Consider the following 24,873-nt stretch of genomic DNA (forward strand, 5'->3'; position numbering starts at 1 on the left):
TAACGACGTGCCAGTTGGTCCCGGCGCAGCTTACTCCGAACGCTTGGAGGACGGTGGTCGGTTTTCTGTCCCTGTGTTTACTGCAAGAGATTCCGACCTCTGTCAACGTCTTCCGGCGACTTTTTATCTTTAAGTCGAATCCGGGAGACGGAGAGTGGCTGTACATCGCCCTTCGGGTGGGTCGGCCACTTTTTCATGGCGCCCCCTCATCCATTCATGGCTGGAAGGAGAAATTCTTCTTCCTTGGTTCTGCACAGTCCTGGGGGTTTGACCCCAGGTGGGGACCGGCTCAGCTCAAGGCCATCAACAAACCCCCCAGACTTTCTCAGCGTGAGCAGGGGATCTTCGACGCCGTCTGCAGCCTCGGGAGCGGCATCTTACTGAACGGCCTCATATGTGAGGACGCTTTGGTGAACGTGGGCTTGAGCTTGGCGCATCCCCATGGTAAGGGTAATTTCAAGGTGTATTTATTTCCTTACTGTTCTAATGTTCTAATCCTTTTTGCCTTTGCAGATATCGCAAAGATGGTGATGAAAAGTGAAGTCCTCTATGCCCGCTTCCAAAAGAGGGCAGCCGAGCTCTCGGGCGAGCCGACCGAGCCGAGAAAAAAGCAAAAGGTCTCGGCGACCTCCAAGGCCCCAGCGACAGCAGTGACCGAGGAGGGTCCTTCTCGGCCCGCTCACTCCGAGGCGGGTCCTTCTTGCCCCGCTCGCTCCGAGGCGGGTCCTTCTCAGCCCGCGCGCCCCGAAGCTGGTCGGAGGGAGGGTGCGGATTCCGGGGGCTCGGGCTCCAGAGGAGCCTCGATGGCGCCCCTATGTCCGGCGCCCTTGGCGCAGATTCCTGGTCGGCAGGACGCTCCAGTTGCCGACCAGGGGAGGAGTTCAGCGGGTCCCGTGCTTGCACGCCCCGCTATAGTTGTGCGGCGGTCTGATCGTCCGTTCGTCCGACCCCAGCCCCCTAGCTCCGAGCCGGGGAGCAATCAGGGAGCCTCGGGGTCGGCTCTACCTAGGCCAGCCGATGCTGGCCTTCCGGGCCCATCGGGCTCGGGGGGACGGGTGCCCCTTGCACCCACCTGGTCGGTGTTCGAGGGTGATTCAGCCCTCGAAAACCCTCGAGTAGCGCTGGAGATATTCCGGGTCGCGCTGCTCCCAGCCGACCGGGCAATGATGCAGTCCATGAGCTATAATGCTTTCATGGACTATACCCGCTGCAACGCCGTCCGGGTAAGTAAAATTTTCCACCTGTGTAATCTGTATAGATTTTTTATTTGTGGCGTCTTATGTTTTCCTTTTCGTCTCTTTTACAGCATTTGCACGAGACGGAGATGCTGATGCACCTTGTTCAAGAATACCGAAAGAAGGCCCGGAGGTGCCAGCACAGGTACGACGAGGCCCAGACGAGGTACACGGCCGCCGAGGCGAAGTACCAAGCCTCCGAAGCGAAGTACCAGGCCTCTGAGGCCGAACGACAGGTGCTCCAAGAAAAGGTCGGAGCATCTGAGGGAAGGATTCGAGCTCTTACCGCCGAGCTCGATGAGGAAAAGGGCGCGCATGCGTTGGCGAGGTCCGAGCTGCGCGCCGCTGAGGCTCGATTGGCCGAAGTCGAGCAAGCGCTGGCCTCCCGCGAGCAGGAGGTGGAGAATGCCCGCCTCCGACATTCGGAGCTTGAGCGGGGAATAAAAACCCTCGAGAAGAAGGCCACCTACCACGAGGCTCGGGAGCTCGAGGCTCGGGAGCAAGCTCAGAGCGCGGTGGCGCTCTTTCGCGAATCGGCGGAGTTCCGCGACCTTCTAGAAAAGGAGGGCGTGAACGGGCTAATCCAAGGCTTCCGGGACTTCCGTAACCAGTTGCGGCGGCTTTTCCCGGATTTTGATGTGAACCTGCTCCAACCGGGAGCAGGGGTCGAAAGGCCGGATGCGGAGGCAGAGACTCCGGAGGCCGAGGCGACCGAAGCCGCCCCCGAGGCTACTCCTATCGCTGCCGAGGCCGAGGAGGTCCCGACTGCTGAGCCCGCCGCTCCCGACACTGCCGAAGCCGAAGTGGTCGGGAGCGGGCCTTAGTGTAATTTTTGTTTCGTTTTGTAAAGTCGGGATGGCCTCCCGTACTTGTAAGGGCCAAACCCGAATTTTGTACTTAGCCTACGGGCCTTTTTGAAATGAATATACATTTCTTTTTTGGAAACTCGTCTGTCGTAGTCCTAGTTTTCCTACTCGGATCCGCTTTAGGTTCCGAGGATATGGGCTCTAGGGCCTCAGCTTTTCCCGCCACAGGGTTTGAGTTTAAGTTTAGCTTGCCGAGCTCCATTGCTCGGTCCTTCAATCAGTGGTATAGCAACGCTTGTGCTTATACCAAGGATTTGGGCTCGGAGAGTTTTTCCGAGCCTAGTCCAGGACTCGACCGAGCCCTAAGGCGGTCACCAGGACTTGAACTTTAGCGAGTTTCGATCCTCGCGTTGCCGGGGCGGACCAGATTCGTTTCCAACGAATGGGTCGAATGCCCGTCAGCTCGTGACGGGGATTCGCCGGACTTAGCATAATATTGTGCTGGTGTCATGAGCACTTCTTCGCCGAGGCGATCGAAGGCGCTCTTCTGCTCGGTGTCCATTCTTGGAGGACATCGGCAGGGAGAAATCCGAGAACAGAATAGATAATGTAGAAACATTAAATAAATGGGTACCTTGTACCGTGTGCGTCCTTGCGTCGAAGCGACTGAAGACGCTTCTCTGCTCGGACTCCGTTCTTTGGAGACGTCGGCAGAAATCCAAAAATAGAATAGACAATATAGAGATTAATGTAGAAACATTAAGTAAATGGGTACCTTGTACCGTGTGCGTCCTTGCGCCGAGGCGACTGAAGACGCTTCTCTGCTCGGACTCCGTTCTTTGGGGACGTCGGCAGAGAAATCCAAAAGTAGAAGAGCAGGCTGAGCTCGTTGGCTGAAGACGATGGAGCACGAGCCGAGCTCGTCCGGTCAGAGAGGACCGCTACTCATCTCGATGTCTCGAGCATCCCTATAGCCGGGGCATCCCGACGTCTCGGGGCATCCTGACCGTGGTCAGGGTAGGAGCACGAGCCGAGCTCGTCCGGTCAGAGAGGACCGCTAACTCATAGCAGATGGAGCACGAGCCGAGCTCGTCCGGTCATAGAGGACCGCTAACTCATAGCCGATGGAGCACGAGCCGAGCTCGTCCGGTCAGAGAGGACCGCTAACTCATATCCCGACGTCTCGGGCGTCCCTATAGCCGGGGCATCCCGACGGATCGGGGCATCCCGACGTCTCGGGGCATCCTGACCGTGGTCAGGGTAGGAGCACGAGCCGAGCTCGTCCGGTCAGAGAGGACCGCTAACTCATAGCCGATGGAGCACGAGCCGAGCTCGTCCGGTCAGAGAGGACCGCTAACTCATATCCCGATGTCTCGGGCCATCCCGACGGATCGGGGCATCCCGTTGTGGCAGGGCATCCCAATATATTGGGGCATCCTGACGTCTCAGGGTAGGAGCACGAGCCGAGCTCGTCCGGTCAGAGAGGACCGCTAACTCATAGCCGATGGAGCACGAGCCGAGCTCGTCCGGTCAGAGAGGACCGCTAACTCATAGCCGATGGAGCACGAGCCGAGCTCGTCCGGTCAGAGAGGACCGCTAACTCTTATCCCGGCGTCTCGGGCCATTCCGACGGATCGGGGCATCCCGTTGTGGCAGGGCATCCCGACCGTGGTCAGGATAGGAGAAATAAACCTGACACCATGAGATAATCAGGAGAATCGGTGAGCTCAAAATGAGTATGCGGATCATAAGTTTGTTATGAAATGGAATTCATAAAATGAAATTCAATAATTGAATAATGGGGAACCCCTTAGGGTTCTACTGATGGTACACGCGGAGATTTTCAGAGCTCCAGCTCTGCGGAATGAGAGTCCCATCTAGAGACTCTAGCTGATAAGTCCCGGGTCGGCGGATGCGCGTGACTCGGTATGGTCCTTCCCAGTTTGGGGCCAGCTTCCCTTGCTCAGTTGGTCGGGAGACTTCAGCTCTCCTGAGGACAAGGTCTCCTGGTCTGAAAGATTTGATTTTGACCCTGGCGTTGTAGTACTGAGCTGTCTTTTGCTGGTACCTCGCCATACGAACTCGGGCAGCCTCCCTTGTTTCCTCGATCAAGTCGAGGTTGCTTCTGAGCTGCGAAGAGTTGGAGCCGGCATCATGATGCTCGACTCTTGGAGAGGGAAGCCCAAGTTCCAGTGGGATGACGGCCTCCGTTCCATATGTTAGGTTGAAGGGAGTCTCACCGGTGGGGACACGGAACGTGGTCCGGTAAGCCCACAGGACATTATATAGGTCTTCGACCCATTGTCCTTTGGATTTGTCGAGCCTGGCTTTGAGACCCTGCAAAATAGTACGATTTGTTACCTCGGTTTCTCCATTCGTTTGAGGATGCGCGACCGAGGTGAAGCGGTGATCAATGCCAAGCTCGGAGCAGAACTCTCTGAAGTGAATGTTGTCGAATTGGCGACCGTTGTCAGAGATGAGGATGCGGGGAAGCCCGAATCTGCAGATAATGGACTTCCAAACAAAATCCCGCATCTTCTGCTCGATGATCCGGGCAAGGGGCTCGGCTTCCACCCACTTGGTGAAGTAGTCGATGGAGACGACCAGAAATTTTCTTTGCCCGGTGGCCAGTGGAAATGGCCCTAGGATGTCAATTCCCCACTGGGCAAAGGGCCAAGGAGAGCTGATAGAAGTCAAAGGAGCCGAAGGCCGGCGCTGAACATTGGCGTTCCTTTGGCACCGGTCGCATCTTTGGACGAAGTCCATAGCATCCTTCTGGAGTGTCGGCCAATAATATCCTTGGCGCAGAATTTTATGGGCCAATGCTCGCCCTCCCAAATGGTTCCCGCAAATTCTTTCGTGGACTTCGCGTAGGGCATAATCAGCCTCCGTTGGGCGGAGGCATCTGAGGAGGGGAGAGGTGAAGGATCTCCGATAGAGCTTTCCCTCGTACAATATGTACCGGGTAGCGAGGCGTTTGATCCGGCGAGCCTCTTGTTCGTCGGTGGGGAGGACTTCGTCTTGCAGGTAGCCGATGAGTTCGTCCATCCAGCTTGGCTCGAACTCAGTGCAGAGGGTCTGCTCGGGCTCATCTGTACTAGACTTTTGGAGATACTCCAGTACTGCCTCCTTGGGAAGCTCGCTCATGCGAGAGGACGCCAGCTTTGATAGCTGGTCGGCCCTGAGGTTCTCCGACCTGGCAACATGTTGAATGTGAAAAGAGTCCAGGGTCGAGGCGAGATCCCGTACCTTCTGAAGATACTTCTGCATGGTCGGGTCTCTGGCTTCGAAGTCGCCCACAATTTGGTTGACGACGAGCTGAGAATCGCTGAAGGCCTTCAAGTCCTTCACTCCTAGCTCTTTGGCTAGCTTGAGCCCGGCGACGAGCGCTTCGTACTCCGCCATATTATTGGAAGCAGGGAACTCGAGGCGCAAGGCTTGCTCGGCGACCACCCCTTCTGGGCTAGTGAGGATGAGCCCTGCTCCGCTACCCCCCGAGTTTGAAGAGCCATCGACATGCAGAGTCCATGTCAAACTCGGGGTCTGCTCCACTGGTGGTTCAGGTTCGGGCTCGATCTCATCCAGTATAGTGCACTCGACAATAAAGTCTGCGAGCGCTTGTGCTTTGATCGCCGGTCTGGGTCGGTACTCGATGTCGAATTCCCCGAGCTCGATGGCCCATTTGGCGATCCGTCCCGCGCGATCTGATTTCTGCAGGATCTGCTTGACCGGCTGGTCGGTCAGCACAGCCACTGTGTGGGCTTGGAAGTAGGGTCGGAGCCTCCGAGCTGAGATGACCAGGGCATAGGCAGTCTTCTCAAGCTTGGTGTATCAGGTCTCGGCGTCCCTCAAGACCCGGCTGGTGTAATATACTGGCTTCTGAAGTTTGCCCTCCTCTCGGACCAGGACCGAGCTTACTGCTACAGGGAAGACGGCCAGATACAGGTAGAGAAGCTCGCCCTGGTGAGGCTTTGTGAGCAGGGGAGGGGAAGCCAGGAGGTGCTTGAGCTCTTCAAAAGATTGCTGGCACTTGTCCGACCACAAAAAATTCTTTGACTTCTTGAGGGCTGCGAAGAATGGAAGGCAGCGCTCAGCCGAGCGGGAGATGAATCTCCCGAGGGCTGCAACTCGGCCGGTGAGCCGTTGTACCTCCTTGACCGTCCTGGGAGGCGTCATCTCTTGGAGAGCCCGGATCTTCTCTGGATTGGCCTCAATTCCTCGTTGTGTAATGATGAAGCCGAGGAATTTGCCGGAGGTGACCCCGAATGCACATTTGGCTGGATTGAGCTTCATCTGGTATTTTTGGAGCGTGGAGAATGCTTCATCGAGGTCGGCTACATGATCTTGTGCCACCTTGCTTTTTACCAGCATATCGTCCACATAGACCTCCATATTCCGGCCTATCTGGTCTTTGAAGATCCGGCTGACTAGCCTTTGATAAGTTGCCCCGGCATTTTTCAAGCCGAATGGCATCACCTTGTAGCAGTAAGTTCCTCCGTCGATGATGAAGGCGGTCTTTTCCTCATCTTCCGGCGCCATGCGGATCTGGTTGTATCCGGAGAAGGCGTCCATGAATGCCAGCAGCTCGTGACCCGAGGTGGAGTCTACGAGCTGATCGATGCTGGGGAGTGGGAAGCTGTCCTTTGGGCAGGCTTTATTCAGGTCGGTGTAGTCCACACACATACGCCACTTCCCGTTGGCCTTCTTGACGAGGACCACATTGGCGAGCCACTCCGGGTAGGCTATCTCCCGGATGAAGCCAGCTCCAAGGAGCTTACTGACCTCCTCGGCTGCTGCTCGCTGGCGCTCAGGGGCGGCGCCTCGCTTCTTCTGCCGCACAGGCTTGCTGGTTGGCTTTACTTGGAGCCGGTGGACCATGACCTCTGGATCTATCCCCGGCATGTCTGCAGGCGACCATGCGAAGACATTCATGTTGTCTCGCAGGAAATTGACGAGACGACTCCTCTCGTGCTCATCGAGGCCAGAGCCGACCTGCACGGTTAGCTCAGGAAAGCTCTCTCGTAAGGAAACTTGGATTAGTAACTCACCAGGCTGTACCCGCTCTTTCTGAGGGTCGACCCGTGCCTCCATGACCTCAGTTGAGGGCTGGTCAGTCGCTGGGGCAGGCACCTCGGCGGGTCGCTTTGCCTCGTGGGTCGCCAGGTAGCATCTCCTTGCCACCATTTGGTCCCCTCGGACTTCGCCGACCCCCTGGCTGGTGGGGAATCGCATGAGCAGATGATGAGTGGAGACCACCGCTCGGAGGGCGTTGAGGCCTGGCCTTCCGAGGATGGCATTATAGACCGAGGGAAGGCGTATCACGAGGAAGTTCATCCCCACGGTACTTTCACGGGGGGCGAGCCCGGCTGTGACCAAAAGGTCGATCTCGCCCTCTACTGGGACTGAATCCCCAGTGAATCCAACCAACGGAGCATTCATCCTCCGCAGCTGTTCTTTGGTCATCCCCATTTTACAATATGCATCAAAGTACAAAACATTCGTCGAGCTTCCATTATCAACTAAGATGCGTTTTACATCAAATCTATTTATGATCATGGAGATGACCACGGCATCATCATGGGGGGTTTCGACCCCCTCTAGATCATCGTCTGAAAAGGAGATAGCTTCGGAGGCGCGCAGGCGTTTCGGGGAGGTTTCTTCCCCTGAAGCTCCTCATGCCGAGGCTCCGCCTCGGATGGTGTTGATGATGCCAGCGATGGGCCTGTTGGCATTTGAACCTTCAGGCTGCGCGGCTCTTTCGGCTGGCTGCTTTTCTTCACGCCGGCCTTGCACAAACCGATCGAGCACCCCTCGGCGGATGAGTGCTTCGATCTCATTTCGGAGCTGGTAACACTCCTCGGTATCATGGCCTTTATCCCGATGGAAACGGCAATACTTCCGGTTGTCACGCCGGGTTCGGGTGTCTGGCTTCGGAGGTGGGAGCCGGATGCGATCCCGACTCTCGATCTCCATGAGGATTTCAGCCCGAGGAGCGTTGAGGGGAGTATATCTTTCATACCTCCCTTCGGGTGCAGGGGCTTGCAGTGGGAACCTCGGGCGGAGTGGTGACCTCTGCTGTGGCGGTCTCCTTAGCCGGGGTGGACTCTTCGGGCGGGGCAGATTCTTGGCTCGTCGCGGAGACGGGCCTCTGGGCTGGCCACGCTCCTCGCGGCGTATTTTCTTGAGGTTCTGCTCGGTCCCGCCCCGTCTGACGGCCACGGCTTCTTCGGCCTTGGCGTACTTCCGCGCCCGAGCGAACATCTCGGTGAGGTCCGCGGAAAAATTCTTCTCAATTGAGAAGAGAAATCTGTAGGACCGGGCTCCAGTCTTCAGCGCCGACATGGCGATTGACTGGTCAAGCTCCCGGACCTCCCATGTTGCGGCGGTGAACCGGTCCAAATACTCCTTGAGGGATTCTCCCTCCTTTTGTTTGATATCAAGGAGGGAGTCGGATGTCCGCCGCTGGGGCTGGCTGGCGACGAAATTGCCAGCAAACTGTCTGTCGAGCTGCTCAAAGGAGGAGACAGTACTCGGCTTTAGCCCGGTAAACCACAGCCGGGCTGGTCCTCGGAGTGTCGCCGGAAAAGCTTTGCACATCATGGCCTCCGAGGCTCCTTGTAGGGCCATTAAGACCCGGTAGCTTTCCAGGTGGTCCAGGGGATCAGCCTTGCCGTTGTAGGGCTCCACCTGGGGCATCTTGAACCGTAACGGGACCGGTTCATCTTCAATTTCCTGGGAGAAGGGCGACTTCGTATTGAACTCGAAGTCGCCGTTATGTCCTGACTTCCTCCCGTGGAGTGCCTGGATTTGACGTTCCAGCCTCTCGACCTTCCGATCGAGTTCATCGTTCTGGAGGATCGCTGCAGCGGTTCGTTCGAGCGCAGGTTGCCCTGGAACCGATTCAGCTTCTGAAGGCTGTGGCCAGCCTCCGTGGCCTCCAACTGGGTGCTCTCTCCAAAGGGAGGCCTGGACTTGGGAGTCCTGACCTCGAAGGTGAAGTCCGCTTGTGGGAGGCTCCGGTTGAACTGGAGCCGGAGGAGGCGGTGCCGTTGGGATGCCCCTGGGCTGCAGGCTTTTGACAGCGGTAGCCAGGGCCTGCACCTGTTGTACCAGGGCATCGAACTGCTCCGGCCGAACTTGATGAACTGACTTGGTCGGAGGTGATGGGTTTCGGACGGAACGCTCCGGGCTAGGTGGCGGACGTCGAGAGGCATTGGAAGCCCCTTTGCTTCTTAGCTTCATGGCAGCGAACTCGGTCCCTTCCTCTAGCGCCAACTGTTGCTGGAAATTGGACCCGGGGGCCGCCGCGAAGCCAGGGGAAGGAGGGGCTTCCGCCGTAGGGGCGGCGATCGACGGCGTGCCGACTGGTGGCGTCCTCCTGGAGGGGCTGAGCTCCGCCGCTGGGAGGGTGGTCGACGGTGCGCCGGCTGGTGGCGTCCTCCTGGAGGGGCTGAGCTCCGCCGCTGGGAGGGTGGTCGACGGTGCGCCGGCTGGTGGCGTCCTCCACTGTGGGGTGCGAGTCCTGCAGGAAGAACCGGTGGCCGGGCTCCCCGACGCCGGCCCTCCGATGCCTAAGTCAGAGGGGGCGAATATGTGGAGAGAGCGGGGAAGAGAGTATGTGGAGAAGACAGAGAGAATATTTGGATAAAATCAAGAGGATCAGTTTCCTCAATTGTCTGTGTTGTTTACTTCTTTCCACCCGGTCCAGGAGGGTTCTCTCCGGCTTCGGGTTTTTCCTCCCGTTTTTGGTCCTCTTCCTCTTCCTCCCAGGTTCCCTTTTATAGGAGGATTCGGTTGCCTGGGAGGTGACAGTAGGTTTGTCCCGTTCTGTAATAATTGGGCACGATTTGGCCCATTACTGGCGTGATGGAGAACGGGACCGGATCAGACCGGAATCAGGGAGTTGTCACGGTCGATCGGACCTGTTGAAGTGGTTGAACCGCCGGCCGTGGTGGGCCTGGGGTCCGTGGATGGTAAGTGCATTTATTACCGAATGAACCGGCGGTCAGGGAGAGCCATACGCTCTGATGGTTCAGTGATCCGGAGATCGTCTTGGGCCGTGTTCATTAAATGACTGAGTGCATCAGAGACTTGAGGGAGCCTCGTGCATTAATGGCAGGTCGTGCTGAATACCTGCAGAGATCTTATGCCTTGATGGCTTGAAGATAGCGGCAGGTTATAGTGGAGTTGTCAGGTCCCTTAGAGGGTCAAGCGAGAGTTGAATTATTTGGTAAAGGCATCGGCTCGGCAAGGGTGCCGAGCCGAGCTGGTCGCCCAGTGGGGCACCTTGTGGCGGGGTTGCTTGAGTACTCCTGGTCGGCGCCTTCTGGTCGGCTCTTTCTAGCCGAGCATCCCTACTCGGTTATTTCGGTTGGGCGCCTCTTGGCGCTTTCTCTGGTCGGTGCTCTTTGGCCGAGCGCCTTCTAACCGAGCGCCTCTACATGGCGCTGTCTCTGGTCAGCGCTTTCTACTTGAGCGCTTCTTTGGTCGGCGCCCGCTGGTCGGCTCTTTCTAGCCGAGCATCCCTACTCGGTTATTTCGGTTGGGCGCCTCTTGGCGCTTTCTCTGGTCGGCGCTCTTTGGCCGAGCGCCTTCTAGCCGAGCGCCTCTACATGGCGCTGTCTCTGGTCAGCGCTTTCTACTTGAGCGCTTCTTTGGTCGGCACCCGCTGGTCGGCTCTTTCTAGCCGAGCATCCCTACTTGGTTATTTCGGTTGGGCGCCTCTTGGCGCTTTCTCTGGTCGGCGCTCTTTGGCCGAGCGCCTTTTCGGTCGGCGCTCCCTATCCGAGCGCCTCCGTGGCGATGACTTGGGGTTTTTCCCCCAACAGATGTGTTTGAATATTGTAACTTCGATTACCCCGTTCATGCATCAATGTCATTATTTGAAGCTTGATATGGTCAACCATTTGAGGAACGGGGAGATGCCGAGCCTCCATGATCCAACTGTTGAAACCACTCTGCCACGTTAAACGTTATAATACCCCATCGTGGACCTGAGAATACTGCATTTGTCCAATGCTTCGGATTTGCATGCAGGAGAAAAGTTCTACTCCCTGGAGCTTCTAATGTAAGCTTGTTAATTAATTTGTGGAAAACATTCAACCTTGAAGTATAGGCAGCAACCTTTAGTAAATCGAGTAGCCTCTTTCTCTCACTTGCACGATAATAGACAAGCACCTGCATTAACAATAATCAAATGATGAGATCTACAATATCCTAAATTAGTTAGATAAATTATGGGTTGAAATTAAGAATATGACATTCCATACCTGATTCTTGAAGTTGTCTTTCACGTGACGGAAACAATATGAGTGGTAACTGCCAGAAAAGTACTTCGACACTGATTTAATAATTCCTTGATGTCTATCCATCATAAATGTGATTTGCTCACTTCGCCACTCGCTGTAACTATAAATTGCTTCTTTCAAAATCCGACAAAATCAGTCCCAGTTGTCATCAGTCTCTGTATCGACCACACCGTAAGCAATAGAAAACATATCGTCGTTCGCATCTTTGGAAGTCGCGCTAAATACTACTCCTCCATCCTTATGCTTTATAAATGTTTCATCCGTAAAAATCAGATGTCTGCATCCTCATGAAACCAACTACTGAAGCATGAAATGAAATGAATAGGCGTTTGAATCGACCTTCAATAGTTTCATACTCAGCTATGCTGCCGGGGTTGGTCTCAAGAATGGCGTCGCAATACCAGCGTATCCGATCATAAGATTTTGATCCGTGACCATAAAGGTCCTTCATAGCCACCTCCTTCCCATGCCAAGCTTGATGATACGGCAATTCAACACCATATTCTCGACGAATATCCTTTACGATATCAATCGGCCTATATAATAGCATATCTTGAATTTTTTTTTAACAATGTTTGAAACCCAACGTTTCGAAGTCTTAGGATGCGACCGGACTTGCAACCCTCCGCCACATGTATGCTGACTGTTCATTTTTTTAATTACAAATATTTCTTGATTCCCAAGTCGGAAAGCATGAATACGCCATTCACATCCTTCGTATGCACATTTCATGGTCAGTCGCAGATGATCGTTCTTCACAAAGACAATCTCTATAATTTGCAATGCAGAAGTTGCGAATCGTGTCGCGAAGAGTTTCCACATCATTGAACTCCTGACCAACACCCTCTATAGAGGTTTTCCAAGCATCCAAAGAATTTGTTTGACTAGGTTGCTCTTCGATTGCAGCTCTTGTTTCTTCAACAACTCGACCGAAATTACTTGAGCTACCCTTTGAAAAAAATTTGGATCTGCAACTCCACTCGACATTTTGGGATGGGCCACTATCCCTACAATAAGTTAAACAAAAATTCGGCATACTAACTAATAAATTTGTGCTTAACATGAACAAACTTACAAATGAAATATGCAATACAACAAAGTTTAAACTAAGATTACCAAAATAGAAATAGATACAATTAACTTCTGCATTACCTCATATCAATGACGACATCGGCTGCTTCGATCAAGCATGGAATGTGACTAACAACCAACTCAATCATCGACGCATTTAAGTTGACGTGGATTTGATGCATATTCCGAACATTCTTATCGCCCAGGAGCGTAACAAGCATTTTAGACTTGTTTGGAATAAAATATTTAACTTCTACCATTATATCAGAAAGATGTCTCCACCTTTCCACTATTTCTGTGTAAATTTGATCAAGATTTCTGTCCTCGGAGATGGAAATAATAAGAGCTTCACCACCATAAGAACAAATAGCCATGAAAACAGGGCTACTTGTTTTTTTTTGAAGCCATGATAATGGAAAAAGGATAGAGAGATGAACTGATTGAAGTTCCGAATACTATTTCAACAATGAAGCAAAGGAAATGCTGCCATAGGAACTATTTCCGTATAGGATATTAGCAATTGAAGTCACACAAGAAGTTTTCCAAACAGAATATGAGCAATGGCAGACACACAAGAAGCTAATCTAGCTAAAACAGGGTTTTCGTTCGATCACAATTGGAAAACAGAGAAGAACAGAGGGATGTCTCAGTGGATTATGAGAAATCGGAATAGAATTTCAACCTCTAATACTCTTGTGCAATGAAACCATGCAGCTAAAAATCGAAAGGGACTCTAAGCAAAGAAATAAGGAAGAATCTGAATTTTCGCCAACTTACATATAAGAAACTCTTTGTTGCTTCAACAGTTCACCTATAACATCTAACATTCCTTTACCTCACTAACAATAGAGAATCACTCCCCAACTCTCTACCAACAGATAAGTTTGCAAAAGGGATATCGCAAGGAATCAGTAATTACCGCAACATGAAATAGAGACGTGGGAGCCGAACCAACCGAGAAGCTCTCCCCGACTCACCGCAATAGGAAAAAGAAACGTGGGCGCTGAACCAACCGAGAAGCTCTCCCCGACTCCCTGCCAATGAAGATACTTCCTTAACCACAATACCAATGGAGAAAATCTCCCCTTTTCACTTGATTATTTCTGCTACAACAAATAGAAACGAAGAAGCCGAACTGTTTCCCCTTTCCCCTGTTTGCGGACGACTACTAATGGAGATACTTCCTTAACCACGATACCAATGTAGAAAATCTCCTCTTTCCACTTGATTATTTCTGCTACAACAAACAGAAATGAAGAAGCCAAACTGTTTCCTCTGTTTGCGGACGATTTCCCCACTGTTTCTTCTCTTAAAACCATAACGGCAACGAAAGGGTAACTTCGGAAAAAAAAACAAAACAAACCTCTCTTAAGAATCGGTAATTAAGAGTGACTCTAATCTTGGACCGGAAAGCTCGGTTTGGGTCAACAGGGACTTAGCGTTACACTGTAGTCATGGGGGGTCGTAAATTAATTTACGCTATATTAAATTGGTCTCATGTCTTCTTCTAATACTAGCTTAATTGTATATCAATATGGACTTACTAGGCCCTTGGTTCAGGTAACGTCAATATATGGAACCGTACTAGCTTTAGCAAGCAACTGCATCTCACTCTCTCCGGCCAACTTTGACGGCTTGGGTACTGTCATCCCCACGACCCCCTAACCCTTTCCAAAGTCTCCAAAATCCACCACACAATAAAATCCTCCAGCCCCGGCTCATCAAATTCATTAACCTTCCATTATGTTGGGTTGGATGAGCCCAACAAGCATGACATGCTCTCTTGATAATATATAAGTAGTTATCATTTAAACCCATGTAGAATAGGTTATTCATCATGTACATGCTATTCATTTGTTGCTTTATTGTATAATTGACTTAGGAATTACTTAGTAACCAATTCATGCTGTTAATTTTTAATAGATTTTATTATATATAATAATTAGAGTACTATATAATATATAGTAATTGCTTCTTTAAGCTTTGATGAGCTTAAGTTAGTCAATCATCTCAGAGGCCCCATTTCGAACCAAAGAGAAGTTGCCCAAACCTACTTATCATTGGATTATCAGAAGAATATCATACTTCTCCTATGGGTCTAGATTTTGAATGGTCTAGATCCATTCTGCTCCCAATTGCAACCCTTAATAATTGCCGATATCATCAAAGCACTATAAATTTTGATTATTATTTCAATATTTTGATTATTGTTATTTTCTCAAACGTGCATTGCATGCGCATAATAGACAACGATTTCAACACTCCTTCTCAGCATTGACTCTATAAATATTTAATAAGGAGCAACAAATAGTTCATTGCCAAAGCTTATAATTATTGCTCATTGCATTGCCAATCCAAGCATACATAGTAATAAACTTAATTTGCAGTACCAAACCAGTAGCTTCAGCCAAATTCCAAAGTCATCACGCGCACTTTGCGTTGGCCACGTTCATAGGTGCCTGTAGTCACATATCTAAACCTAATCTTCTCCATTTTGTGACCACATTCTCGCATCACTATGCTTCGCCCATGCTTACAAGGTCTATCTCCCAATATGTAACACATTTCAATCATCTGATCTCTCATGCAGCTTTATTAAAGCTAGCCAGCTCTTCAACCAAATAGGCTATTAAATCAATGCAAGGAATATCTGACACTATATATGCACAACTACAATTAAGCCTTACCGATATATTTTAGGGTTGACTTAGCATTGCTTAATTAGGGTCCTCATACTTCAGATTTTCATTTGGACCTAACTTATCTTTACTCATCCTATCTTGATGTTCTTCTGGACTTTGCATAGCCATCTTTCGATCAAACTCCCCCAACCTCAGGGTCTTCTTTTTTCTCCCTTTTTTATCTAACCAGACCTGCTCCTCATCTTCATTCTTCAAGTTTAGCTCGAATGCCTATTTATCTAGCGAATTTGATTTGACAATCCTTTGATATTGTATATTATTAAGCTGTGAGTGGATGGCTATAAAAACATCTTATACTTTCTTTGGCTTCTTTATATTCTATATGCGTAGGTAATTCTCCTTCTTTATATGGTGACTTCGAGATCCATTTTACTTTTTTGGGTTTTAGCAATGGCTATCTTTATATTTGATAGCATCACTGGCTTTAAGAAAAATACTTTAGTAACTAAAAAAAATCAAAAAGTTACTCACTTGGCATGGTGTATTGCCATTCTCCCTTTGAATGAGCATTCTAAGGTGCGCAATTAAATGAAGTAAAATGATTGGTGCACGGCACCTAAGTATCTTTTTTGAGTGATCTTTTTGGTTACTATAGCATTGTTCTATCTTTAGGCTATTCAAAATATCTAATAAATTTTGCCCTATCAAGTATGACCTAAAGATCAATCTACATCGAACCACAAATTTTGCAAGCCACCACATGCATGATCCTTGCTTGAAAAGGAAACTATGCATATTTTCAATTTAAGCTGCACTCTATCACCATAATGAACGTTCACCTAGCTCCAATAAAATGTAAAATCACAAGGACCAATGTAGGCAAATTGTATGAGACCCAAGATCATCTCACACATGAAAATATATGAAGAAAAAAATAAATTTAGCGAGAGACATTACAAAAAATTATTTAAAAAATTAATTACAATAAATTATGATAAATGGTCGAGCACTACTCTCTCTCTCTCTCTCTCTCTCTCTCTCTCTCTAAAGTACTAAACCTCATCACTAAGTGTAAGTGTATACCTTGAGTTCTAATAACTCAAGGCATAATATAATTTTTTACCAGCAGAATGATGGCAAGCTACCTCGTAATTAGCGGATGAAATAAGAAAAGAGCAACAAATAAGATCAAAGGCGGAGATACAAGCATAGAATAGAAAAGAAGAAAAAAACAAGTAGGAAAAAGGGAAAAAACAGGGGAGTTATCAAGAAACTACATAGGCTTTGAGTCGCAATACTCTCTAGGTTGGAATTGAGTTGGAAAGGACCAATTTTGTAATCTTGCAAGTTCATAAATAACATGATGGCATGTGATTGCTTGGGCCTCAATCTGCTGCACATGCATAGAGAACCCTTGACGAGTTGCATGATTCATAAATGGCCCTAATTGTGGAACTCATCATCACTGGTTTAACCCATACAAAGGTAGCAATCGTGTTGGGTCGAACCAGATATGGATTAGGTTAGATATAGGATAGGTCAAAAACCTATTAATCTAAGTTTGACATGTTAATTAGATGGGTCAAAGATCTAGACTTGTGCCTGATCATTTTATTAAACAGGTAACCTAATCCGAATTACAATAGGTTGGATCAAGTTAAACAAATTAAGCATTGCCACCTATCCCATACAGGAGGGTTTTCCAACTCATAGGGTTTTGCCCCTCTCGGAAAAAAAAAAGAAAAACAAATTTAGCCGGATGTACGAGGTGGAAGATGAGATCATGCTATCATTCTACCGGCCTATTTATACCTTACAATAGCTTCAACATACATGACTTCACCTTAGTGATGTAACATTTGAAGTATTGCCAATGTCATATTTGATCGCATGGAAGACCAAGAACACACCACCCTTTCTGGTAGTATACACTATACAATAATAAAAGAATTTAGACATAATTTATGTTGAATGGGTTGTTAACGTTGTTTACTGTTCTTTTTTTTTTATACACATACTGATTAGTTTTTAGATGGCATACACATACTGATCCATGTCCTACTCCACCCATTAGCAACCGTCAACTTTTTCTGATATCATCAAAATAATGCAAACAGCCAAAAATGAACCAATTCTAGGCCCAACTGGAAGTGGGCCCTCTACGAGGCCTTAATGTATAGGAACAGTTTCTCGCTGGCTTGCAAGGGTCCGATTTACTTGTGTCGTTACGATCATTCAGACCACTTCCCTTTGTTGCATTGAGATATAGAAGTGACTATTTTAGTAACACATGAACCTAACACCTTTAATATCTTATCATCTTCCTAGCATCAGTTCAGGACACAGAGAAAGCCCCCTGCTCGGAGAAATTATTAGATGGATCAGATCTAATAGACCGGTCTAATAGTCACTTGCCACATTATCTTCTTGTATTTTAAGTATTCAAGATACAAACAGGGATGAGAATTCATCCCGTTATCCACCGTATATGTGCCCTGGGATTTGGATTGGTCCACTGGATCTGGTCAATCTAATAATTTCTCCTTTGTCGGAGTGTCTTGTATGAGGGCTATGTTTAAGAAATCTTCGCACCTTACATGGATCCCTCCAACGAGTGGTACTACAAAACTCACTTCGATGTCGGGGATGTCGGCTTAGGGCCTTCAATGTTGTTCCTCGAGCCGATGATCGACTAACTAGCCAGTGCAGTGTTCATCGATGTGTACTATGCCGGGCAGGATGAGGAGCCTGCTAGGATTCAAAATGCAATTCTGGGATTGTAATTCTAGGAGACCTGGCATGTGACTAGTAATTATAAGAGAAGGATCCTGAATTGGCCTTAGGGTTGGGCGTCAAGTCCTAACATTTGGACCTAGAGGTGTGTTACAAATCACCGAGATTCGAGCTGATGTGAGTCTCGTAGTGAGGATGGTGACCAGTACAAGGAATTATAACTGTGTAATGGATTGGGAATTTAAGACAAGTGGTTTCATCAAATTTTGGAAAACATTCTGTTGGAGGAAAAAAATGGACCATCCCACAAGTACAATTAAAGCACCCAAATCCGACAGCAAGGCCAAGCTCATGCAGGCTACCGAGCTTAGAAGGCTGCCGAGCTCATCCAGGCTGCCGAGCTCAGAAGGTCGAGCTCATGCAGACCGAGCTCATGCAGGCTGCCGAGCTCAGAAGGCTGTCAAGCTCAGAAGGCCGAGCTCCGAAAGCCGAGCTCATGCAGGCTGCCGAGCTCCGAAGGCTGCTGAACTCATGCAGGCCGAGCTCATGCAGGCTGCCGAGTTCAGAAGGCTGCCGAGCTCATCCAAGCCGAGCTCATGCAGGTTGCCGAGCTCAGAAGGCCGAGCTCATGCAGGCTGCCGAGCTCATCCAAGCCGAGCTCAGATGGCTGCCGAGCTCAGAAGGCCGAGGCCAGAAGGCCGAGCTCAGAAGGCCGAGCTGACCTCAGAAGTCCGACCTCGTCATCCACATGCTGCGGCCATGCCCTGCAGCAGCCTCACCGCACCGTGTTTTACTTGCCGGCCACGCCACGACATATCAACCAGGGACCATACCCTGCTACGACTGTCAACGCCTCACCATTCCCAAGAATGGACTACACTGCGCGCCACAAGCAAGCTCTGGCTGCACGCCATCTCCTCCCATAATGGGAACGGGCCATCTACGGCAACTCATCACTTCAAATGCCCACGTCCAATCGTGATGGTAATTTATTAATTCGCCTAGTCACATCACAGGTAACCCTAGCACTCCCCCTATAAAAGGGGAGCTTCTCCCTCTAAAAAGGGGCTTCTTCCTCCCAAGGGAGGCTTTGAACTTCTACATACAGTCCCTCTCCTTCTCCAAAATTAAGCCCCCCCCTGACTTAAGCATCGGAGGGCCGGCGCCGGAAACTCCGGCCACCGGCTTTTTGCAGGTCCTCTGGAGGACGCCGCCCGCCGACGGACCGCCACCCGCCATTCCCGCACCGAAGCTCCTCCTCCTCGATCCGCGGCCGCCCCCCGGGTCCAATTTCCAGCAACAGATTCTATGTTCTTAATTTTTCTCCCCCCTTTCTTTCCCTCCACTTTTTGGTTAAGTTCTTTTATTTTGGTCATCCAATATCTTATCCTACATTACACCAGCGGGGTTTAGCCTTCTACTTATATTTTTACACAAAGGGTGTATTTGGTTTTATGATCGAAATCAAAATCGAAATTAGAATCTATGGATTAGATAAAAATTGGAATAGCTATATCTTCAGGCATATTTGGTTCGTGGCTGGAACCGAAATTGGAATCAGAATAGAATTTGAATACTAAAATTAAAAAAAATAGAAATTGAGTTTTGAAAAATTAAAGTATTACTATTTTTTTTCCAACCAAATATGCTTAGGATAGATAACTTGCTTACATGGCCAGGTCCAATGATATATATAATGAGACTACGGCACCATAAATCACACTATCTTATTAGGTTGGGTCTGAATCTTCTTGGACTGGCTTGAACTGAAGAGATTCTGTTTTCCAATTATAGCCATCCATGATTAATGCGATGGTCATGATTGGATAGGGTCCAGTACATAGGGTAGCATGGTGATTTGCCTCAGGCAATCATGGATGTCATGCTGATCCCACATGGGCATGATTGGCAGACAGACCCTTTCCGTGCCAAGTTGAGACTTGAGAGGATCCCAATCCATCGAGGTAAGTGTCGAATTAAACCAACTCGGTATCGGCAACTCTTTTTCTCTGAAAAAGAGGGGGAAAAAAAGAAGAAAAACATATGGGCTGGTTTTGGACTTGTATGGCGTGACAATGAGATAATAATGGTTCACATGGTATGCTTTATTTTTTGGCTCTCCTTTAACTTTACTAAAAGTTCTTTGAATCGCCTAGCCTCTAGAATTTTAATGAAAGAAAACATTCTTATCACAAAATTATGATATTTTACTTGTCCTTCTAGCTAGGTATCACTAACAACAGATTTTCTACAAGTCCAGGGCATGTCATGCACGCATGCCTACCAAATGATGGCCGACGACAATGAATATGGCACGTTATTAGCGAAGAACACTAGAGATTCTTGCCACCAAAATCTAACCTAATCCGGTTGCACTTTAAGATTAGTGCTTGCTAAATCAGTAACGTTATGGGCTTGGCTTGATCAGCAAGATCAAAACGAGCTTGAAATGGTAAAATGGACCTGCAAAAGAGAATAGGACAAGCATAAAAGGATGCTGGACTTTGTCCGGCTGATGCTCAAGTCAAGCCAAATCTTAAGGTATAATGAAGATTTGAAAGAGTTATGAAAGCAAGAGTAGCACAATGTATCCGAAGATTCTTCAGATGTAGCTTAGATGCAATGAGGGTCGGTGTCAATTACCAAAAAAGGTCGATGTGCGTCTTAATTGCTTGGCAAGCAATACTATCAGCATGTTGTACATATTGCGAGCTTTAATTATGCATGAGTCGAGCAGTAACAACCGTCCATTTGGGTGGGCTTGAATTATCTTTATGGTGCCTTTAGCGAAGGCCATATGGCGAGTTTTCATTAGTCGGCCCGATTAGGCCAGCAATGGTCAGATCTAAAGTGTGTCAAGGATCTACGATGACCATCTGATCGCCTTCTATTTTGACCATGACATCGACGACTCCGACAATTCCTTTATAAAATTCATGCTTAAAACAGTTAGGGTGACCAATGGCAGCACCTCAAGAAAGAGCTATTCGACCATCGTCAAAAAGATAGCCAAGATGGAGGCCGACGCATGGTTGGAGCTCCATTCAAAGCTGGCTGACCTATCGGCGGTAAATCCAAATAAGAAGATTGTGATGGGGAGCATAGTGGGCTATTGGCTTATCATTAATGGGGCACGGGCCACTTCTCTACTCTCTGGTGATGATGACCACGCTCAGATACGAGTCATTTATACTAGGAAGCAGTTATGGGATCTAGGGTTCATTTCTAGCAAGCTATATGAGACTTTTCTGATGAGAGCCTTTGTCATGTATAGCTTTCTAGGATTCATTACTTTCTTCGCCATTTCTAAAATTTTTACTACCTGGAAGCCTCAACATAGGAAATGCCAAGGTAAGATGATGTTGAACCTACTTGACTCTCTCATCTCTTTTGAAGTTGCATGGTAGAGGGAAAATTTAATTAGAATGCCATTTGTGACAAACTCTGCACGGTTCATGGGATCAAATTAATGACATACGCTCTATTCATGCACAAATTTGGAAATGCACCACAAGGACAATATTAAAGGTAATGGATACAACAAGTAAGAATATAAACAGTACTGCATCAATGCAGACAAAACTAACTTACTAACTGAAAACACACTAACTTATGAAATTAAGACCTGAAGAATGAAGTAGTTTTCCATGCAATTGACACAACCTTGATAACTTGCCCTAGACCTGAATCCATGCCCTCACAGTTCTACCATTGTCAAGGCCAGAAGAAGCAATTTTGTTCTCTGTAGAATGACAGGATACTGAAATGACAGTGTCTGCATGGCCTTCCGGTTTTTGAACCATATTTTTGCCTTGCAGGTCCCACAGATACACACGATTATCTTCTGACCGCTGACAATGTATTTAACATTTGCACCAGAAAATGTTGATGTGATGGAGTCTTTCCTGTTGACATGACCAGTGTATATCTTTAAAAACTTTTCAGTGGAGCACTTCCATAGCTTCTGCAAAGTTGTGGAAAAATGGATGCAGTTAAGCCTAGAAAAGGAGGAGAACGAGTACAACATAGTCATACGACAAATGGAAAAGATGTAAATGTGAACGCCAATTGATTGAGAATGCAAGCAGTACTACTGCAAAGAATATTTGAGCACGTAAAAATAAATTTGCTTAATAAAATTAATACATAAATAACAATGTAGATGGTTCCCATTATTATAAAGTAACAGAAGTTCTATCTTCTTTGAACAGAATAGCTGAGAAAAAAGGCATCTTTCTAGTTGAATTAATTGGCATCACCAATATCAATAGTTACGAAACAGAGTAGGTGAAGAAGACAACAGTAGTCAAAATCTTGATTCTTCCAACGGAAAAAAGAATTAAGCTAAAGAGCTGTTGTAGTTGATCTTCCACAAATTTGCACTAACAAGCAGAGGTTGATTAACACACTCTTTGACCTTTTACAGAGGATATCCATATAGTTCAACTCTGTGCTGAAACCAGCTGGAAGTGAAGTGGAAATATTTGTAGGATACGAAATAGAGAAAAAGTATAATCTGAATTAGGATGACTCTATAATCAATCTATTGCTGGAAGTACAGAAACCCATTATTGTTTTTTTTTTTCTAATTATATTTGTTACATATCACCACAGCAATATGAGAGTCCCAAGTTCTGAGAGAAACATTCCTATCAAATGAGTTGTTGACATTTAAATATAACAGAATCCTAGAAACCTAGCTTTCCCTTCTTAGTGTTAAGATCTTGTCCCTTTTTTTCTCTAAGCAACTAAAATCCTGCATATAATTAAGTTTAACCTCTCCCACAGGTCTCCAAGACCTTTAAAGATGACTCCCCTACATTAGGGCCCAATGAAGGTACAAACTCAAGGAGAAGAAAACAGAGATAACCCCAAAATAGAACTCTAGACTAATGTATGTCACTTTTGGCTGAAACAACTGAAACTAACCAAACATTTGCTAATTTTGATCACACTGGTTAAAACTGGCAAAATTGCCAAAACACATGAACTACTCAAAGGATGGACAGAGAAGAGAATGCCTAGCAAATAACAATGGTATCAACCCAAAGAGGTCGAATAAGGAATTAGTGGAACTAAAAAGCAATCTGAACAGCCCAATTAACAGGGCAACCCAAAATATATAAATCCATAGACGCGTAAATCTATTTAGAGAGCACCGATAAATGATCGGTAAAGGTGAGAGTGGGTAAAGCAATTTGCCACTAGAGAAATTTGAGATCAAGAGGCAGTTGAATCATACTCGACCAGATTTTACAAATTAGGTCACATTAAAAATACTCAGGAATGAAGGATGCTAGAAGAGTCATAAATGCCATCCCAACTCAAGGAGAAGAAGCCAAGACCAAAAGAAATCTCTAGTTGCCAAGCTAATTGGACTGCAGTCAGCAATAGTAATCCCTCCTGCTATTCACTAGTTCATGCCTAAGAAACAACCCTTCATTGATCAGCCAGAAATTTAGCACCAGACCAAGTGTTTCTTGCAGGTTAAATCACTGCACAATGGCAGGGCAGGGACTCAACCTTTTTTCTAGTAGCTATCAATATTGTCACCAGAAATAGGTGATTGAATTTATTTTCTTTTTTGGAAATAAAAGGTGATGTCCTCACAACGTTTCAATCACCAAAAGTGAAGGAAACAAATAGAGCAGCTTAAAGCTGGAAGAGCAAAACCCAGGTAATTACAATTGCCACAGTTAATGCAGTTACACGGACAGGGTCCATAGTCATCCATCCTCAAATCGAAATATTTACTAGCCTAATCAAAACAGTAATACTTAAAACCGATCTTAGAAGGTATTCAAAGTATGAGAACCCATGCGGACATGTGTTTAGTCCCACATCGGTTATTCGCTGGGTAGATCTTGGGTACTTATACAGGATCAAGAAATCCAAATAATACCTTTCGGCTAGCCATTTTGGATGAAGTTCTGTGTTGTTACAAATGGTATCAAAGCAAACCCAACCCATAACCTATGTAGACTAGGGGACACTACAGCACAGATTCATTGGGGCTGACTACGAGCCAATCGTGGTATTTGTGATTAGATTTGAATAGATTTGAACTCTTAGCCTGACGAGGACGTCAAGACTTGAACAGAGGGAGTATGTGAGGATCCGTGCAAGCATGTGTTTAGTTCCACATCAGTTAGATCTTGGGTACTTATACAGGATTAAGGAACCCAAATAATATCTTTCGGCTATCCATTTTGGATAAGGTTCTAGGTTGTTACACAGAGTTCAAACAAAAGCATGCAACATTGATCATTATAGAGGCGGCTTCTCTGATAATTCGTAGCAAAATTAACAATGCTCCAATCTATGATCCAAAATAATCCATTTGGAATGAAAAGGCGAAAACTTGAAGAAATCAAAATGCTGCTCCGAAACCAAAGATGGAATTTCGACAAAGGATTCTTCAAAATCTTTCCAAGAAAACTATAAATAACAAAAACTTCAATCAATCAATCAAACAAATCGGGCGAGTAAATTTTAGGGAAAATTACTTGGTGGTCCAAACTTAGACCCAGCTATAACGTTTAGTCCCTATTGACTACTTTTATAACAAGCGGTTCATTGACATTTCAAAATGCCATAAGGAGACCAAAATACCCCTGACCCATCCACTCTTCCGTCCTTCTTTATGGGCTCGTTTGGTTCGCGGGAAAAGAAGGGGGGAAAGTGTGGTCAACGGGAAAGTAATGAGATGCCTCTTGTTTGGTTGGAGTTTTCAAAGGAGAGAGAAGGGAAAGTTGTATTCCCATGGGAATGTGATTTCCACATTTCATGGGAAAGTCTTTCCCATGAGAAACATGGGAAAGTTACTTTCCCATGAGGCGGGAATCACTCCATTTTTACTTTTTCCCAAAAAGTCCCTTCAGCATTAAAGAAGCATTAAAGAGGCATTAAAAACCTAATTTTTATTAAGGGCATAATAGGAATTATATATAACTTTCCTAGGAAAGTGGATGGCCAACCAAACATAAGCATCTTGGAAATTTGTCACTTTCCCATGGTCAACCAAACATGCCAAAAGTACTTTCCTAGGCATCCTCTTCCTAGGAATTTGTTTCCCAGG

General features: G+C 47.4%; 1 pseudogene; it reads left to right on the forward strand.

Annotated features, from left to right (window-relative positions):
- The first annotated feature begins 1,324 nt into the window (after window positions 1-1,324).
- LOC148715069 (primary amine oxidase 1-like) lies at window positions 1,325-21,850 on the forward strand (annotated as a pseudogene).
- The last annotated feature ends 3,023 nt before the right edge of the window (window positions 21,851-24,873 follow it).

Source organism: Phoenix dactylifera, chromosome 1 (genome assembly GCF_051530095.1).
Source record: "Phoenix dactylifera cultivar Ajwa chromosome 1, Ajwa_hap1_PhDact_Kaust_v1.1, whole genome shotgun sequence".
Classification (NCBI taxonomy): domain Eukaryota; kingdom Viridiplantae; phylum Streptophyta; class Magnoliopsida; order Arecales; family Arecaceae; genus Phoenix; species Phoenix dactylifera.